Source organism: Salvelinus sp. IW2-2015, linkage group LG14 (assembly GCF_002910315.2).
Source record: "Salvelinus sp. IW2-2015 linkage group LG14, ASM291031v2, whole genome shotgun sequence".
NCBI classification, from domain to species: Eukaryota; Metazoa; Chordata; class Actinopteri; order Salmoniformes; family Salmonidae; genus Salvelinus; species Salvelinus sp. IW2-2015.
Genome location: NC_036854.1, coordinates 18407980 through 18413979, shown reverse-complemented (window position 1 = coordinate 18413979; position 6000 = coordinate 18407980). Strand labels below are relative to the sequence as shown.

The 6000-nt window shown below is 42.2% G+C and overlaps 1 protein-coding gene across 1 annotated transcript in view; it reads left to right on the top strand.

Moving 5' to 3' along the window:
- mboat2b (membrane bound O-acyltransferase domain containing 2b) overlaps positions 1 to 6000 on the top strand; it is a 71205-nt gene that overhangs the window by 897 nt on the left and 64308 nt on the right. The gene's annotated exons all lie outside the window — the stretch shown is intronic.

Here is a 6000-nt window from a genome sequence, read left to right as displayed (position 1 = left end):
GGGGGGGGATGTCAGAATGTGGCTGCCTGTCTAAACTCAGTCAATGTAGCCAGTTTTATTTTATGCACAAAATAAATTACACATTTTCAGTAGCCTAATCAGTGCTGTAGAATAGGCTATGTGTATTGCTGCCAGTGCCAAATAAATCTGTATTTATCATACCTTCAGTTATTACCAAAATTAGGGAATATATTCATTGCAATGGTTTTCACATAGGTTTAGGCTATGCCCATTCTGATTACCTATATGTAAATTAAATAGTCTCCCTTGTCATTAGACTACAGTGAACACTCAGGTAACAGAGTAAGTTCTATTAACCTGAGCCGCAGTGCACTGGTCTATGGCCCGTGACATAAATGGGCAAAAGCGGTGAGGAAGGAGCGCCCTTTTCAAATCTAACCGTAATCAGTGCAGCTCGGTCATGTTGTCAACAAGGCAGCATGGTGCATCGTCTAGAAACGTACATCCCTTTTCTATAAAATAAATGGTAGAATTTTCAAACTAGTTTTCATTGGGAATGCAGACAAATCATTGTTATCAAAAGCAATGACTTTTGCATGTGAACACAGAATCCTACTCCACGTGCTTAATCTAGCCTAGGCTACGTCACTTTTGTTTTGAGCCGACATCGCCGCAGGCTTTGAACGGGGCACCGGGCTCACACCGGGAGGCAGCCCGGTTCCAAAACGAATTCAATCACTTTTTACCCGGTACAAACTTCTCCCACCGGGGTAACCCTGTCCAGATAATCAAATCCCCTCATAGCCTACTCAGACCACAGCAGCTTGTGAAGCCCGTCCCATGCAAGTTTTTAAATGTGCACCCACTCTTACGATCTACACAACATTTGCATCTGAAAAAAGATAAGTGGAAAAATCTCTCAGAATATGCCACACATCTCTTTCACATTCATAACCAACCAAGTTTGAGGCCATGCGGCTCATCCATATAGCCAATGTATGAATCCCCAGCTACAACCTTTTTATATAATTTTTATTTAACCTTTCTTTAACTAGGCAAGTCAGTTAAGAACAAATTCTTATTTACAATGACGGCCTACCCCGGCCAAACCCAGACGACACTGGGCCAATTGTGCGTCGCCCTATGGGACTCCCAATTATGGCCGGATGTGATACCTTCTGGATTTGAACCAGGGACTGTAGTGACGGCTCTTGCACTGAGATGCAGTGCCTTAGACCGCTGCGCCACTCGGGAGCACTAAACCTTGAGTTATGTGCTGTAATGATCTAGGTAAAGGATGGTCACATCACGAATCAGTCCCAAATGGCACCCTATTCCCTATGTAGTGCACTACTTTTGGCCAGAGCCCTATAGGCCCTATATACGGAATAGGGTGCCATTTGGGACACACGACACATCTCTGGGATTGGAATCCTGCCTGTCATTGGCCAAGCATCAGCTGTTCCCTCTGATTGCCTCTTTGTCATAAATCTGTGAGAATGAAGAAATGTTCTCCCCACTCCTGGCCTGCTTGCCACTTTAAAACCTGTCTGTCACTTAAAGATCTAGGTGGTTATAGTATATTGCCTAGTACTGCCTGGCCTCTTTGTTTACAATCAACACACCTCGTTCCTTTTTTCACACCTTATGAGCCCTGGTCAAAAGTAATGCCTTATAAAGGGAATAGGATACCAGTTGGGCACAATCCAAGAGGATGTACTGTTGTACTTCTGCTTTCTACAAGAGACACTAGTTGCCAGTAAATGCTCCTATAGTATTTATGAAGGAAACGTGAACACAACAGTGGGTCATCTGCACAACTGTCTGTTCCACTTAACTCCTCCATGTGGAGAGGTATGCGGTGTGCTTGTTTGGTGACTTCATGGAGGCTATTCTAATGAGTATTCACTGAGTATGTCCATTGATCTCTGTGGTACAGCTTTGGCTCTACATACTGATGGCCTACCTTACAAACTGTAGCTTCATACTCCCTCAGAGGTGTGGCATTTATATAGAATGATCTTTCTATAACGCTTATCATTGGCCTCTTTGTACCTAAAACCAATTGTGACCGCCTCTGTCTTCCAGAATACCATCAAGTTATAAATGTATCTCTGCTGATCAACATTATTTAATGGTCTCTTTTCCTTCTCTCTCTGATGGCAGATTTTTCAGTTGTCTCTTAATACTACTCTACTAAGTGATCTTGTTCTCTAGGCAGGCAGTAAAATGAGCCCTGGGTCTGCTACGGATCCTGTAACATTACTCACTCTTCCGTAGACACTGGGCTGTAGTTACAGCCTACAGATCTGTGGCTTACCACTGCCTACAGAATGCAAAGATGCCATCTACGGCCTATAGGCCCTAGACTGAGGTCTGTTGACTGTGTGTACTGGGTCATTTCACCATTCCTCAATGTTTAGAGAGCTCCCTCTGACTATTGGACTTTTGTCATCAGAAAGTGATTTTCCTGTACTGTATTAGCTGTAGATGTTTGCTGTTAGAAGATTATTTCATTGTCAATTTACTGCATTCTCCCCAGTAGCCAACACTGATACAGTACATACAACACATTACTATCAGGGTAGGTAGCGAGTGAGTTTGCCCACTGTTGTCTTGTAGTAGGCCTTGTAGATGGATAGGGATTATTACTCTTTTGGCCCCCCAGTTCAGGAAAATTGTCACGTGTGCCTTGCTTCATTGCTGTAGGGATAGGATTAACCTTTATTTAACTAGGCAAGTCAGTTAAGAACAAATTCTTATTTTACAATGACGGACCACCACGGCCAAACCCTCCCCTAACCCGGACGATGCTGGGCCAATTGTGCACCGCCCTATCACCGCCAGTGATATCCCAGTTATTTGGCCTACAACAGAGATTGTAGAGACCCAAATTCTTTTTTTCTTCCTGTCACCTTGAAAATAACAAGTGTATCATATATCCATATTGTGACTAAAATTCTCTCACTCTCTCTGACTTCAAGATGATATTCACCTGAGAAATCCCACAGCAATGTAAGAGTAATTGAGTCAGTCATAGGGGCTGCGGTGCAATCCATCAGAGACGGTGGCAGACTAACATTTCTTATGTTTCCCTAGTTACGGTGTGGCGTTTTAATGACATGCTCAAGTGATGTTACTGTGGAAACAGCTTGCTAGAAACCAAAAAAGGAGCGGCTCCAGGGATCTGCCTGTGGTCTAGAGCTGGTCTAAGCCAGCTTTACTTCAGACTCCTCCTATGAAAAGAGACAGCCTGTGTCCCAACTGGCACCCTATTCCCTTTATAGTGCACTACTTTTGACCAGAGCTCTATTGCCACTTAATAGCATGCCATTTGGAACACGACCACAGTTTGGTTTCTGCTTGGCCATACCCAGCAACACGGACATAGTAAGCTGATTTAGTGTTACCCTTTTCCCCCTGGACAAATCCCTATCTGAAGCTATAAGTTATAGGCTTCCTAGCTCTTACTGCAAACCCTGGCCCGGGGCAGTAGTAATAACACTTGGGCATTCCAGAAGAAACGGTCTGAGTCCCAAATGGCAGTCTATTCCCTATGTACTAGTGTACTACTTTTGACCAGGGCCCTACATAGGGAATAGGGTGCCGTTTAGGGATGCGGTCATGCTCTGCTCATGACTCTGATATGAGTCTCCGAGACTCCCAAATACTCAGCCAGAGTTCACTTTTTCATTGTGGTCTAAAAAGCTAAACTGACTCTAGATCAGCACTCTAAGATGCTTTATATGGTTCCAGAGCTGTGGGTTAATGGTTCTGCTGTTTCAATGGAAGTGTCTTCCCTATGGCCAAGTTCCATTTACACCCTTGACTGTGGTGGTATAGAAGCAAACTTGGTTACCGGTACTTTCACACATGCAGCGCAATTGACACATCCTGAGTGTGAGATGCGTCACAAGCACTGCTGTCGACCTACTGCAGTGAATATTTTAGCAAGCGGAGGAGCTCAAGCTTATTGCATTAGCTGTGTGTGTGTGTGTGTGTGTGCGCATGAGAGAATCTTTTGTGCCAAGCCATAAATGGTGGTGTTCCCCAAAAGGTTTTTGCCTGAGTTTGCTGTCCAACACCCTGGTAGCGCAGGGAGAAGGAATGTGCTCAGGGAGTAGAGGAAGGCTATCTGGCACAGTGACTGAAACCCAAATGGCAACCTATTCCCTGCATAGTGCACAACTTTGACCAGAGCCTTATTCCCTATGGGCCATTGGTCAAAAGTAGTGCACTAAATAAAGAAGAGAATGCAGTCCGTGTGTGACCTTTACATAACCACGGGAATGTAACCAACTCAAGTCGGAACATTGAGCTAATAATGCTGACTGCTCATTTTAATAACTCCACTCAACCCCGATTTCCCTCTCATAAAACCGACAGGGATTCATATTGTGTTGTGTACCTATGAGTTTGGTGAGTGAATACCCCAGTTGGCTAATTTGTTCCTTATGTTGCCTTATGCTGGCTGAGGTTACGTGACCATGGGACTGGGTGTTCCTATCTCTTCAGGGATAGGAGCAGATTGGATCAAATGGCACCCTATTCCCTCTTTACTCTACTTTTGACCAGGGCCCAAATGAGTGCCTTTTTGATATTTTAAGTAGAAATGTTTAACCAATATTGAATTTTTAAAAGCCTGTTATATCCAATGAAGTGCCCTTTTTTAATATAGGAAACGTGGAGAATTCAATAAATCAGATTTGTTTTAAATATGAAAATGAAGACTTTTGACATTTCACTCCCAGCACCCTCTGTGACTTCCAGGAATATTTTAACCCACTTAACCTCCAACATTTCTTGAAGTTCACCATCATTGTGAAGTCCTAGTTATTTTGTTGCTTTGACAAAGTCATTTCTGAAGATTATTTATTTAATGTGAAAAAAACCCTGTCCCTCATTTTAAGGTCAACCCTGTTACGTGAACTCTCTAAAGCTTGTTTCAACAATTTCATTTTATGACACTCAATTGCCCCTCCCTGTTGCACACAGCAAGCTTCCATTTCCTCTGTCGCAAGGGAATTTATGGCTGATTTTAAGATGAAATCTTCAACCCTGTTACGGTCAACCCTTTTACTTTATTTGGCACTTACTATAGTAATTTTTGAGATGGGAAAACATGTTTTTTTTATTGCGTTGACAGGATGTTAAAATTAGGTGAAATCAAATGTTTTTTTCAACCAAGTTACACATATCAAAGACACCGAATTGGTGGAATGACAAAGTGCACTAGGGAATAGGGTGCAATTGGGGACGGAACCATGGATGTAGGCCTCTGGAAAAGGGTTGGGTGGTATCCGAATTTCCATATCTTCAAATTAAAATAGACCCCAAAACGTCAGTTAGCAAAATGCTAACAGGTGATAAGGAATTCCCACAGCGGATGCTAGGTAAATGCTAATTAGCGCATGCAAACATTAACTACAACACAGCTCATAAAGTTATGCAAGTATCTCAAAACGTAGCTTGCAGCATGCACAAAAAAATTGTAGACAGCAGGGAATGGATGTTAATCCAGGTGGGGATTGTCTCAACTGCTGTTTCCAAGAAGCTGGTGTACAAAACCGAAAGTAAAAGACACAAAAACGAAACTTAAGAATGGGAAGCATAGAAATAGTGCACATAGAACAGATCTACCGCTTCTTAGACTTGCTTTCAATGACCATGATGTATCTATAACTCACTTTTCTATGTGTATTTGGTCGGGTCTCCCAACAAGTTACATATTGCAGCTTTAAGTTGCGCTGCAGGAGTGACTCACCTCATGAATCTCCGAAGGGGTGTATATAGTGCCGTCTTTATTTTATTACTTACCTATTTTCCCTTTCTTATCAATTAAAATTAAGTCATACAAAAGTTTTACTGTGTGAAGTTTCAAATGCATTCTGCCATTACTAATTTAATAGGTATGAACTTTTTTTTCAAAACAAAAAAATATTAATTATTAATTATTAATTAATAAAATATTAAAATATTTAACCAGTCGTCTTCCTCAAATGAACGGGATGATAAAGCAATCTTTGCGAGAGGGAGGGA